The 14,554-nt window shown below is 40.6% G+C and overlaps 1 non-coding gene across 1 annotated transcript; it reads right to left on the bottom strand.

The window, feature by feature from the left end:
* Nucleotides 1-13,018: 13,018 nt before the first annotated feature.
* TRNAE-UUC (transfer RNA glutamic acid (anticodon UUC)) lies at nucleotides 13,019-13,090 on the bottom strand. Its single transcript has one exon. It is a non-coding gene; the product is annotated as a tRNA-Glu (tRNA).
* Nucleotides 13,091-14,554: the final 1,464 nt, after the last annotated feature.

Here is a 14,554-nt window from a genome sequence, read left to right as displayed (position 1 = left end):
GTAAACACGACTTTTGCTCAAGCACTTCCACTACCAAATCACCCAAGTTCCTCGAGCGGCAAACAGTCATGCAGACGCTTTGGCCCGCCTCGCCTCGACAGTGGAAGACAAGATTGGGAGAAAAATTCATGTCGAATTGTTGGCAGCACCAAGCACCATGGTCGCGGAAGTGTGCAATTTACAACAAGGAGATAGTTGGATCACCCCAATTTATAAATTCCTTGCCCATGGCACCCTCCCAAATGACAAAGTCCAAGCTAAGCAGATTCAATACAAGTCTGCTCGCTACCTGATCATTAATGACCAACTCTACAAGCGCGGTTTTACCCTGCCTTACACCTGCGGAGGCGGAAATTGTCATTCGGGAAATACATGAAGGAGTCTGCGGAGATCATGCTGGGTCTCGATCCCTAGCACACAAGACTTTTCGCCAAGGATACTATTGGCCAACACTCCACCAAGATGCCATCAGAATATCTCGCTCATGTGATAAGTGTCAACGCTATGCAACTATCCCTCACTCCCCTCCCGAGCCGCTCACTCCTATGATCAGCCCTTGGCCCTTCGCCCAATGGGGACTTGATTTGATCGGCCCAATGCTTACAGGGAAGGGCAAGGTCCGTTATGCAATCGTTGCAGTTGACTACTTCACAAAATGGGCTGAAGTAAAACCCTTGGCAACCATTACTAAGGGAAAAATAGAAGACTTCGTATGGAAGAACATCCTCTGTAGATTCGGCATTCCCAATGCGATAGTCACGGACAATGGGCGGCAGTTCGACAACAAGAAGTTCAAGATGTTGTGCTCTAAGTTCAACATCAACTTATGTTTTGCCTCTCCAACCCATCCCCAGTCTAATGGACAAGTCGAGGCCGTTAACAAAATAATCAAGCGCACTCTGAAAACTAGCTTGGACAAAGCTAAAGGTTGTTGGCCAGAATTCGTACCTCAAGTTCTTTGGTCATACCGCACTTCATATCGGACTTCGACAGGAGAAACTCCATTCTCACTTGCTTTTGGTATAGAAGCAGTTGTCCCGGTTGAGCTTGAGCAAGCAACATACCGAATCCAAAATTACATGCAGAGTGAGAACGACAAACAACTCACCCTCAACCTGGATCTAGTCGAGGAACACAGAAATCAGGCTCACCTGAGGAATGTCGCCTACAAGCAGCGCATTTCCAACTACTACGACTCAAGGGTCAAACCTCGCTCTTTCAAAGTGGGAAACTGGGTACTGAAGAAAAGATTACTCTGTGATAGGGTCCCGAGTGAAGGAACACTCAGTCCTAACTAGGACGGACCGTTCGAGGTCGTCGGCATCAGCCGCCCCGGCTCCTACAAGCTCAGAAACTCAGATGGCAAGACCCTTGGCCATCCATGGATTGCTGACCACTTGAAGTACTATTACAAATAGACTCACATTGTACAAGTGTTAAGCTACAGCCGTTCGGCATCCTATGTAACAAAGATCATTTGGTATGAATTCAATAAAGAGGTGATTTAGCCAACTCGGCCATAAACTCTTTTACATTCTGAGCAATGAAACACTCAAGTGTTGAAGCTTCAACGCAAATGTTTCCAATACAAAACAAAATCTAAGTATGTGTCAACAAGACTATACAAAGGATCTACATCATACATTCCAACACATTCATACATAAACATCATACATTCCAACACATTCATATATAAACATCATACATTCCAATACATTCATACATAAACATCATACATTCCAACACATTCATGCATAAACATCATACATTCCAACACATCTATACATAAGCCAACTGTGCTTCGAAAGGGTTCAACACACTTTGTGTCATTCGACATTTGCCACAATGTGCCTCGACACCTTGCCCTTATTCTCACCAACTAGGTGATGAAGGAACTCACATTCGTACCACCAACTAGGTGATGAAATGTACAACCCGTACTCTAATATTATTTGGAAACTTGCCACCCTTATCACCAATCAGGTGAAGAAGGAACTCATCTTCATGCCACCAACCAGGTGATGAAATGTACAACGCGTACTTTCCTTCATGCCACCAACCAGGTGATGAAATGTACAATGCGTACTCTCCTTCATGTCACCAACCAGGTGATGAAATGTGATGAAAGGTGATTAAGGAATTCACATTCGTACCACCAACCAAGGGATGAAAGCAACCCACCATTCATTCCACTAACCAGAAGACGAGTGGTACAACTTGTACATGTGAACTTCTAGCATTCACAAATAATCAAAAACCATCAAGCTTTACAACTCAACTAGGGGAGCACTTATGCCTAACAAGAGTTATAGTCACCAACAAAGTCTTATTGCAAGCCAACAATGGCTTCAGTGCATGGTATACGAAGATCAAGCTCTTCAGCCCTCTTGCATCTGCTTCAGACATTTCTCCTCCTGTAACAATGCAAACACTACAACTCATAGAAAGCTTCAAACGCTCTTGATCAAGACTGTTCGAAGCAAAGTCAATTTATATGGTTCATCCAAACCTTCGACTACTACAATATATGGCTTGCATCACAATCTCTCGCTTAACAGTATGGAAGCAAAATTTGTATACGTTGTCTCTCCCACATTTTCAAATTTCTAGTTTTCCCAAAAAAAAAAAAAAAAAAAAAAAAAAAGAAGAAAAAAAGAGGAAATTGGAAATTGGGAAATTCAACAAAGCTTCATCAATGGAACACAACTACAATCCTCAAAAGCTTCGCACTATCTTCATCAAGATAGTGTGAAGTAAAATTAATTTATGGTGCCAACAAAAGCTTCATCAATGGAGGACAAATATCAATCTCAAAAGCTTTGCACTATCTTCATCAAGATAGTGTGAAGCAAAATCAATTTATGGTGCCAACAAAAGCTTCATCAATCAATTTATGGTGCCAACAAAAGCTTCATCAATAGAGGACAAATATCAATCTCAAAAGCTTTGCACTATCTTCATCAAGATAGTGTGAAGCAAAATTAATTTATGGTGCCAACAAAAGCTTCACCTATAAAGCTTCAACCCCAAAGCTTCACCTATAAAGCTTTAACACCAAAAGCTTCACCTATAAAGCTTCAACCCTTCAACACCAAAGCTTCACCTATAAAGCTTTAACACCAAAGCTTCACCTATAAAGCTTCAACACCAAAGCTTCACTTATCAAGCTTCAACCCCAAAACTTCACCTACAATACAAAATTTCAACACCAAAACATATAAAAGCTTCACACACTCTTCATCAAGATAGTGTGAAGCAAAATCAATTCATGATGCCCAACAAAGCTTCAACCTCAAAACTTCACCTACAAAGCTTCAACACCAAAGCTTCACCTACAAAGCTTTTAAATATATATATATATATTTTTTTTTTCGGAAATTCGAAAATTCAAAAATCCGGAAATTTGAAAATTCAAAAAAAAAAATCAAAATAAATAAATAAATAAATAAAGTCAAAAAAAAAATTGCCTAGGCCTCCTCTTCTTTGGGTCTAACAACTTTCATAACAAATATATATGAAGAAGGAGTTTTGGGCTACCACTTAGAAAGGAAATGCCTCATTCGTCAACTCCCTCGACCAGAGACTTGGGGGACTCCTACCATATGCTACTGCACCTTGATCCTCGGAAGTCTCATGACCACTTAGTGACTTGGATTTTTCAAGTCTCCAAACGAGAAGTTTTCCTCACTCGAGAAATTAAGGGAGCACTACCTCAACCTACATGCTTCACTCACAAAGTTTCAACATACAAGCTTCAACAAAAGAAAAAATTCAAAGAACTTAGTGAAGAAGGCCTTGGTGTATTTAACACAATACGTTGAAATGAAGCAAATCTTGTTTATTGATATTTCCGATAAGTTACAAATATGTACATATACATGAATCAAAATAAACAAACAAGAGGAAGCCTTCACAAAGGTTGCTCAGGGGAAGTCTCAGCAGTCGGTAGAGCCCCAGAAAGAGAAAGCACCGGAGGGTGGTTATCCGGAGCCTCAGTACTGGACAGAACCCCAGAAGGAGGAGGCATCGGAGGTTGATCATTTGGAGCTTCATTACGCGGTACAGCCCCAGAAGACGACGGCAATAAATGCCTTTGGAACAAACCCACAAACCGCTGATGATCAAGTAAAACCTGACCATCAGATTCCTTCATCTGGTCAAGCTTCCTCTTCATGTTTGTAGCATAGTCATGTGCGAGCCGGTGCAACTGTTTATTCTCATGCTTGAGCCCTCTAATCTCCTGTTTGAGACTCATCACTTCAGCAGCCAATGATTCAACTTGGCGGGTTCTAGCAAATAGGCGTTGGGCCATATTAGACACAGAACCTGCACACTGAACACTAAGAGCCAGAGAATCCTTAACAGCCAACTCATCAGACCGTTTGGAAAGTAGTATGTTATCTTTGGGAGTGAGAAGGTTCCTGGCCACCACCGCAGCGGTCATATCATTCTTCATCACAGAATCCCTAACGGTAAGAGGACCAGTAAGGGATATGAAGGATGGGCGCCATATGTTGTCTAGAGAAGGCGTGGCTGTCTCTTCTCCAAGGTTCAAGTTAAAACGACGGTCGGAAGGGCCAGACATTTTCAAAGGTGTTGAAGAGGGAAGAGGTCAGACAAATCAAGATCTTAGAAGTGCAAGAAGGGAGCTTCTACTGGTGGAGATTCAAGTGTGCTGTGGCACTTAATGCCAACCTCTATAAAAATCTGCACTTGACGGAGCTTCAGGAATCGAAGAGGCGTTTGCTTTCTTGGAAGCTGAGCTGCTCAAAGACCACGAGGGCCGATCTCAGAAATCGAAGAAGCACCTGCTTTTTCAACCTCGTCAGCACCTGTCACATGCATACTCAGATTTGCAGAAATTACGGGCAATCTGTCGAAGATTTCTGGTGAAGTAGAAAGCACGTGAATCTTACTGTTCAATCACCACTCTCCACACGCACCATCAACTCCTCGGGTACCACATATAACTTTGCCAAAGATCTCTGACAAAGTTTAGGCACGAGAATTTCGAAGTTCCAGCTACCCTACTATTACCCACAAGGGTAAAGGAACAGCACCACTGCTTGACAACTGGAAAGTCCCCATGTGTGTCGACCTCCGTGTTCCGTGGCAAGACAGGCTAGCAAGAACGTCCAACCTTTACTCACATTCGAGAAAAGACTCTCAACATAATTACTTTCTCAAAAACCGAAGCGGCACCGATTTTCGAATCTCGAGAGCCAGATCCCCGACGGGATTGCTTGTTCGAAAACCGAAGAGGCACAGCTCTCAGAACTTCGAGAGCCAGATTTCCTTAGATAAAGCTTGTCTGTAATCTTCACACGCAACATCAGCTTTCCAGATACCACATACCACTTTTTCAAAATGCTCTGACAAAGTTAAAACGCGTGAAGCTGGCAGCTCCCACTACATTGCTGTAACCAAGAAGGGTAAAGGAATAGCATTACTACTTGTTATTGGGAAATCCCTATATACATCGACCCCCCTCCTCAACGGACAAGCAAACCTGCAAAAATGCTCAACCCTTTCTCGCATTCGAGAATGCACCCTCAACATAACCTCTCGAAATACTCAGCTTTATTTCCCCCCGATAATACCTCAGCAAATAAGCCACACCAAGAACAAGAGTATCTCATATCATCAGGGTCGAAAGCAAGAGTATCCCATATCATGCTTTCTCCCTGTCCTTGTCTTCGTCCTTGTCCACACCTGCAGGACAAAGAGAAAGAGAACAGTCAATCGGAACCTGAAATCAAACCTCCAATCTGAAACTGACTGCCTGAGACCTTTGCCTGGTTGCTTACTTAGCATTGCTCTCGAGAACTCATCCTCAACTGCTGTCAAGGTCATGAATTCCACCGGCACATACCTCATGACAGTTGATCAGATATTGGCTCTTTACACTGAAGCTGCCAAGCGTGGATGAGTCACTATGAAGGAATGTTCTGAAGGACCATTTAAATGCAAAGGTTGCACACCACTTCTGCCATGCAAAAGATTGAAGCAGAAGGTTCAACGGTGAGCTGAAACAGATCACTACAGCACGACACCTTTCTATACCACATTCACTATTCCGTCAACAGCAAAAGTATCCCATATCATCAAGTTCAAACGTACTCTAGATTTGATGGACTTGTTTTGACCCTCAAATTCTTGAGTCGGCCTTATACTCTGAAGGGAACCAGAAAACCCTCCAGCACAGTTCAAGAATAAGCCTGTGGAAAGTTACTTCTTCAAAAGCAAAAGTATCTCATATTATCTCTTCTTCATTTGCTTCTCCTTATCCTGGCAACTGAATGAGAGACAAGGAGAAGGAGAACAATCAACCGGAAGCCGAAGTCGAACCTCCGATCCTGGGTTGCTTGCTTGGAAGTTTGACTGCTTACCTTGTCTGTCACCTCTTTCGGCAAATCTCCTAGCTCGGCGACTTGGGGGACTCCTATTATAGGGTTTGTATCGCACTTGACCAAGCCCGAAACTACAAGTAAGCTTCAAGTGAAATTGATACATTACCTTGTGCATCTTCATCGGTTAAAGATACCACCCATGGATGGAGGAAAAGTACTTCCAGAGAAGATGCCACATCTACATATGAGACAGATAAGGCACGTGAAAATGATACCACACTTCAATACTTAGAAGTTTCGTGATTACTCAATGGCTTGGATCTTGCAAGTCCCCAACCGAGGAGCTTCCCTCACTCGGGAACTTAGGGGAGCACTGTTTGTACCATACTTGACCAATCCCGAAACTACTGAGCACCGGTCAACGTTATACCATCAAGGACCCAGAAGAGCTTCCCTTCAACCAGGAGGCCAATCACAATGCGACACGTGTCGACATCAGAAGCCAATCACAGCTCGACACGTGTCAACATCAGAAGCCAATCACAACACGACACGTGTCAATGTTAGAACAAAACTAGAAACTCTCTTCTATAAATAGGGATCATTCTCCCACAATAATCTCTAATGTCATTTTGTACTAAACTATTCACTAGAACTCACAAAATGAGAGCTTGAACCTATGTATTTGTGTAAACCCTTCACAATTAATGAGAACTCCTCTACTCCGTGGACGTAGCCGATCTGGGTGAACCACGTACATCTTGTGTTTGCTTCCCTGTCCCTATTCATTTACGTACTTATCTTCACTAGTGATCGAAGCAACCAAGCGAAGATCACAAAACTGACACTTTCTGTTGTACCAAAGTCCTCGCTGATTTTGTGCATCAACACAACTAGCTACCCTAGAGGAGACAGCTGCACTACACTTTTCCTTACTACTTAGCCTTAATTTCCTTGGTTGACTTTCATCTTCCAATAATCACTTATTCGGAATAGCTTTGTTGTGATATGAATTACAGTTTCCAATTTAAATGATTTGTTCAGATATGAGATAAACTTCTTCATTAGAATGATACACGATTGAGATTGGATATGCACTCTATATCTTCAATGTGGAACCCACTTACATTTTCATCTCATGTTAGTAAACGCATGATACACACAACTTGCCTTGTCATTCTTTGGTAAGTAAACATGTCATTACTGTTGTGATGATGTCTTTGATGTATTGTGACAAATGAACAAAAAATTTATCCTTTGAGGGCTTCACATTCATCTCAAGCACTGTTCTAAAAATCCTTACCTAGAGCCGCCTAGGCCCCGCCTAGGCGCTAGGCGGCTGGCCACCACCCCAATTAATGCCTAGGCGTTTGAAAATTAAGAAATGATGCCTAGACTTGCTGAGGCGTTCGCCTAGACTGCCTAGGCACCCCCTAGACTACCCAGACCGGCCTAGGTCGTGACTCACTTAGACAAAAAATAGATAACTTTCATTTTGCATTTTATTTTTTTTCATAAATTGTAATAGACTTGTTGCATACTTAAATGAACACACATTATATCCTTATTCCCCATGTTTTCATTATGTTCCAATACTTCATAATATGTATGTTATTCTATTTTGTAGTTTATGATGAAATTATATACATTTAAAGTATAAACAAGCACTTATTTACACGAAATATAATAGATTTACTTAAATCCACCTAGTCCGCCTAGGCGCTAGGCCCCAGCCCGCCACCCGACTAGCGCTTAGCATCTTTTAGAACCTTGATCTCAAGTGTCCAATGTTTTAGGCAACCTTCGTGACTCCAACTTCTTCAAGTGCCCAGATTTGCTATGATAATCCTCTATCATTTTTGCACGAAGGTGCAAAATATACTTGAAGACAATCGTTGGCCACTCATCTTAATACAACCCTACGAAGTTCCTTGTTCCAGCAGGGTAGTATCTCATCAACTTTTGACATAGACCGGTACCAAATATGAGAAAAATTCAAAAGCAAAGTTCCTTACATCTCTTTGTCCTTGGAAGCAACACGAAGTTCTATTCATCTGAATATCAGAGTGAGGAACGATCAAGACTAAGAAAATAATAAGAATTTTATTAAACTAACTGAGAATGCCGAAACGGCTACAAAACCCTAAGAGAGTACATTGTGAATGAATTGATTTTTACGAGCTACAAAGCATCATATATATAGAGAACTAACCTAACCCTAATAAGCAAGAAAACAAAACCCTAATACTAACTGGCTAAGCCCAAATTCAAACAATAAAATAATCCTAAATTCCAACACCCCCCGTCAAACTCATGGTGGTACGCGTCATGAGTTTGCCAACAAGCAGATGTGGATGCAAGCTCCGTTAGGCGGACAAGACAAGACAAGCTCCGTTAAAGCGAACACGACAAGGCAAGCTCCGTTAGGCGGACACGACAAGGAAAGCTCAGTTAGGCGGACACGACAAGACAAGCTCCGTTAGGCAGACACGACAAGACAAGCTCCGAACACAAGCCCAATAGCAGAATCACGTGGGCCCCAAAGACTTAAAAACAGCCAATCTCTCTTCTTCTTTTTTTCTTCCTTTTTTTTTCTTCTATGCCAACAAACTCAGCAACAAGCTCTTTTTCTTCGCCAGTGTAGGATGATGAAGAAGGATCCATAGGAGGGGTAACGGCGGCAGGTGTGGGCAGCAATGCAACAAGGATGGAGACGGTCAAAAGAGGTTCAGGGCTAGGAAGCCAGGTAGGTCTCTTGGTTCAGTCGTGCTGTTTTGCAGCAGATCATGGGTGGCTCTCGATTATGAGGTCCTGAAGCAGTAACGGTGGTCGATGGAAGGTGCGAGTTCAAAGACTAACAAACAGCGGTGAGGAATGGCTCCAGCGCAGCCCGGCTCTGGTGGCTCAATTCTGGCATGGCTTCAGAAGACAAATTGATAACAACCAAGCAGATTAAATCCCGAAGGATTGAACCTGCCCTGATACCAAGTTGAATATCATAGTGCGGAACGAACAAGACTAACAAAATAATAAGAATTTTATTAAACTAACTGAGAATGCCGAAACGGCTACAAAACCCTAAGAGACTAAATTGTGAATGAATTGATTTCTACGAGCTACAAAGCATCATATATATAGAGAACTAATCTAACCCTAATAAGTAAGAAAACGAAACCCTAATACTAATGGGCTAAGTACAAATTCAAACAATAAAATAATCCTAAATTCCAACCCATCATGTACAAAGGATCCTTAACGTGTTTGTTTTCAAGTTCTCCAGTGACAAATCTTGGGAATCTTAATACAAATTGCTTTCTATATGGTATATCCTGTGCCTGCTGCTCTGTTTGGAAACAACTCATCTCTCTCCATGTGACGGGTAAGAGTTGCGAGACATCCATGACACAAGATCTCTATCTGGTAATCTATTAAAAACATTAAGTGCTTCAGCCACCACACCGCATTTAACATACAAATCAAGGAGAGCTCCCATCAGGCCATCACTATTTCGTTGGTTTCTAACTCACTATCAATGAGAGTCCTGTGAATCTGCTTACCCTTTTCCAGTGCTGCAAATTGCGAACAAGCTGATAAGATACTAGTTCCTAACTTCCTATGATGGCATTTGGCCTTACACCAGCTTCTTTCATGTCATCATACATGGCCGGAGCCCCAAAATAATAACTCATTTTCACATATCCAGAAATCATAACATTCCAAGAAACTGCGTTTGTTTTAGGCATCTTTTCAAAGACATTCTCAGCTGATGAGACACTTCCACACATGAAGTAGAGATCCATAAGCGAGTTGTAAATGTAGATATCGGTCTCTATATTGTTTCTTATAATAAACCCATGTATCAATTTTATGTGATGTAGTTGGGCTGACCTTGAACTTGCCAATAGTATGCTACTGAAAATAGTTAAAGCGGGACTCGTTCCTTCATCATTCATCCTTCTAAAAAGTTGGATACAAGATCTACTGTCGCCTGTTACACTGTATGCTGTGATCATAGAGTTCCAAGAAATTACATTCTTTATTGGGATCTGCTCAAAAACCTCTTTTGCCATATCTAAACATCCGCATTTTCCATACATATCTAAACATCCGCATTGAATTAGGCATAAATCCAAAGCTCCTCATCTTTTCAAACAAGTCTGTTGCCTTATGAGCTTGCCCATCTTGATAATAACAAGAAATTACAGTATTCCAACATGCCACACCTCTCTCGGGCATTTCATCAAAAACCGTATTGCACACTAAAAAATTTTGCATTTAGCATACATGCACACCACACGAGAGAGTTGGCAACAGCAATATTTGATACGAAAGCAATCTTTATCAACCTTTATCAGAATACAGATGAGATCAAAAAGGCCAACGACTGGAAGCGAGAGTCCAGCTATGGATCAATCTTGAACCAACTTCCCCTGGTACACCACAGGCCTTAAGGACACTTGGATAAGTGCAACTATCAGGACAAAGATGAGGATAGCACGGTAAACTGCCAAAGAGGTCAAGAGCTTCATTGAACATGAAGTTCTTGGTATTAGCTGTCATGAGGCCATTCCACGAGGAAATACTGGATGGTTTTCATTGAATCAGAGTCATAAAAACAGCAAGAGAAGTACAAGTCTATGAGGTTTTTGCAGAGAGCAGGGTCATTCTGTAAGCCTAGAGTGAGCATTTTTTGGTGGATAAGCTTTCCTTGCTTCAGAGATGTGGAACTACTACACGTTCTTAAGATACATAATAGTTTTGTCGTGTCCATTCAAGGTGTAGTAGAGAAAAGGTGATAAGAATGTAGAAGAATGCTGACCGAAAACTCACAAGTTGAAGTTTGGCCCAAGATACTCCTTACACCTTAGAGCCTTAAACCATTGAGTGCCATTAATGTACCTTAAACCCTACCACCTCATATGTTCCAAACTCTGCACCTGAACACAGAATTATGATCAACTAAAACAGTGCAAATCACCTCAAACAAACTTTTAAATATGAACCGGTAACATAGTTATACAGCAAAATGGAACATATGTCAACCCATATTTCTCAAGCAATCTTACAAATCAGTTTATTAATTCCACCCTAGTTGCCATTTAATGAAGGACGGAAATGCTCTAAAAATTTTCTACAAGCAAAATGATTTAAAAACGATCTCCCATGATTAATAATCTAGTAACTCTCAAGTTAAAACAGTCCCATAAGAGACACTTATTTGAAGATGAAGCAAAATATTAGTCATTGTGGGATGTCTAGTAGATGAAACGTATGTATTATTTTGTGTTCTTTCAGTTCGATCTACTGCTTCTAGGTTTTACATGATAAAATTGGTAAACATTATATCTATATCAGTACCACATATCAGTGGAATATAATGCAGGTTATAGTACAAAAGACATGTTACCGCCGAAGTTGAAAATTGACAAGCCATGAATGGGTTATAAAAATGCCTTTCATCTACACATTCACCAGGATGACAGCAAATTTGACAAATAAATTTCTCTACAGTAGTCTCATATTCCAGAACAGCAATCCAAAATGGGATCAAAATTAGGCCATATATGATGGGATTAGTAACCCTTCATCAACCCTCATCCTTTTCTCTGGGTCATAAGACTCGTATTCTCAGTCATTTTTTAGACATTAGTCATGGTAGCAAAAACTGCTTGAAATGAAACACCATGAACATAACATGTGGGATTTGTATTTAGAAAGACAAAAGATGAAAATGACTAGAACTCTTGAGTTGAATTTCAGCATGAGAATTGAGAGCGGAGAATGTACCTTAAACTTTAAAGCCCCATACGTTCCATACTCCGAACCTGGACATATTCATAGAATTCTTATGACAATATGGTCCCGCGACAAATATATGTGGACTAAGATAGTGATGAATCATCAGATTTAACAAAAAATGTCAAAGAAAGTAAAATGATATATGTCATCAGAAAATTACGTGTATATTTCTAACGTCAAAGCTAGATTCCCTATCTGGAGTAAGGTAGTATGATATTTGTACAGAGTGATATACAACAAACTAGTTACCAAAGAGGAAGTAAGGGCTGATAACTGGGAACGTGATTAAGTTGTCCTTTTCACTCGGTTTTAGGATAAACTCTGTAAATATTTCATCGTAATCTGAGCTCAACTCGACGGTGTTTACTAAAAAGGAAGTAACTTTAGACATTAGAAAACACAACAGGGTAGGAGAATAACACGACAGAAAACGAGCAAGACGGTGTGCAGGACTCCTTAGAGATTTGTGAAAACATAAAAAACAAAGTCATTCGACAAGAGCCTACCATCTGAACATCCATTAGGACGACACGGAAAATTAACAAAATAGATTGGGATACACTTCCCTTCTACACAAAAAGAATGTGAGCATATTTCAAACCCATTCGCTCAAAACCCAGAATATCAACAGAGAAAAACAAAATACAGAACATATAAGTAAGGGTTTTGAAGATGATTTGTGAAGGGTGTTTTAAAGGAATACCAATGGCACCACTGTCAGTGGGGGCGGTAGCCACCCGTGTGAAGCAGCTATTTTCCTCAGCCATCACCCTCAAGCAAGCCTTACTAAAAAACGATATCAAAAGGTTGATTGATATGGAGCTGGAGGGGAATATGGGCTTGACGTTTAAATTTAAAAGTTAAAAAAATTCCATTGCCGGGAATCGAACCCGGGTCTCCTGGGTGAAAGCCAGATATCCTAACCGCTGGACGACAATGGATTATGGTTGTAATTTCAGACATTCACTCAATGTAGTTTTCCTTCATAGCTTCTCTTCAGGTAAGATGGGCCTTGCACCACCTGTATAGAGTATTGTAGACATCGAAATTTCGGTGAAAACAAATGTTCACCAACGCATTAAAGTTTTGACGTGTCAGGGCATACATGGCATATGTCACGTGTTGTACAAATTGTACACATGGCGTGTGACTCAACAAAATAAGAAGAAATACCCTTGAAGGATTAAACAAGTTTTTCTTCTCATTTTGGGCAATGACAAGGCAAGCACACTTCAATCCATTACGGATCAAAGCAAGTTTTTCTCATTTGGGCAATGACAAAGCATGCACATTTCAAGTTTAAAATGGTATTAAGTGGGAAATTAGGCCATAAGTTACACCACTTCAATTTCAATATTGCATTAAGTGGGAAAATTAGGCAATGGTGCTTGGAAAAGAAAAAAAAAATTTGTGGTGGTGATTCATTCTCAAAGCCTATAAATAGGTGATGCGATGAAAGTTAAGCACTCAAATTAAACTCTCTTGTTGTCAAATTGTAGTAATAATGCAAGTAGGGATCGTTCTAAACCGGGGATTAGGAGGGCTTGCTAAAACCTCTAAACTTACTCAAAAACATAAAAACAAAGTTAAAAACGTTTGAATAGACTCAAGGGACTCAAAACAGATTCTAAAGACTCAAAACTGCCTAAAAACACAAACTGGGCAGATTTGACTCTAACACAATTTTGGACGAATTTAGTGTTTTGGTTTGAATCAAAACATTCAAAAACACAAACAAAACCAAAATTTAACACTTTGAAACACGAAAGTAAAATGGGGATTTTGGTTTTGATGAATTTGAAACAAACAAACAAGTTATAAAACTAGGCAGATTGTAAGACAAATTTAAGGAATACGATGATGGATTGATTAGTTAGAGGTCCGTTCTTCACACATGACACACTTGTACATGAATCGATTTCCAATTGCTTTTCAATAAACTATGATGCTCAACACCCCAGATTAATTGTGATGCACAAATTAACCCTCAGATTTTCCTTTACTCATTGAGTTTGATGAATGCATGCAACAACCCAAATCATTCTCTAAAAGTCCCCTATATGAATGCATAATAGAGACACAATCAGAGATCGTTACGTTCAATGAAAATCATAAGTGTTGACGAGGCAATTATAACTATGTGTTGATGCACAAAATCAGCGAAGACTTTGGTACAACAGAAAGTGTCAGGTTTTGTGACCTTCGCTTGGTTGCTTCGGTCACTAGTGAGGATAAGTACGTAAATGAATAGAGACAGAGAAGCAAACACAGGATGTACGTGGTTCACCCAGATTGGCTACGTCCACAGAGTAGAGGAGTTCTTATTAGTAGTGAAGGGCTTACACAAGTACAAAGGATCAAGCTCTCAATTTAGTGAGTTCTTGTGAATGATTTAACACAAATGG

This window comes from Malus domestica, chromosome 11 (assembly GCF_042453785.1).
Source record: "Malus domestica chromosome 11, GDT2T_hap1".
Taxonomy (NCBI): Eukaryota; Viridiplantae; Streptophyta; class Magnoliopsida; order Rosales; family Rosaceae; genus Malus; species Malus domestica.
This window is presented reverse-complemented; position numbering and strand designations above follow the sequence as displayed.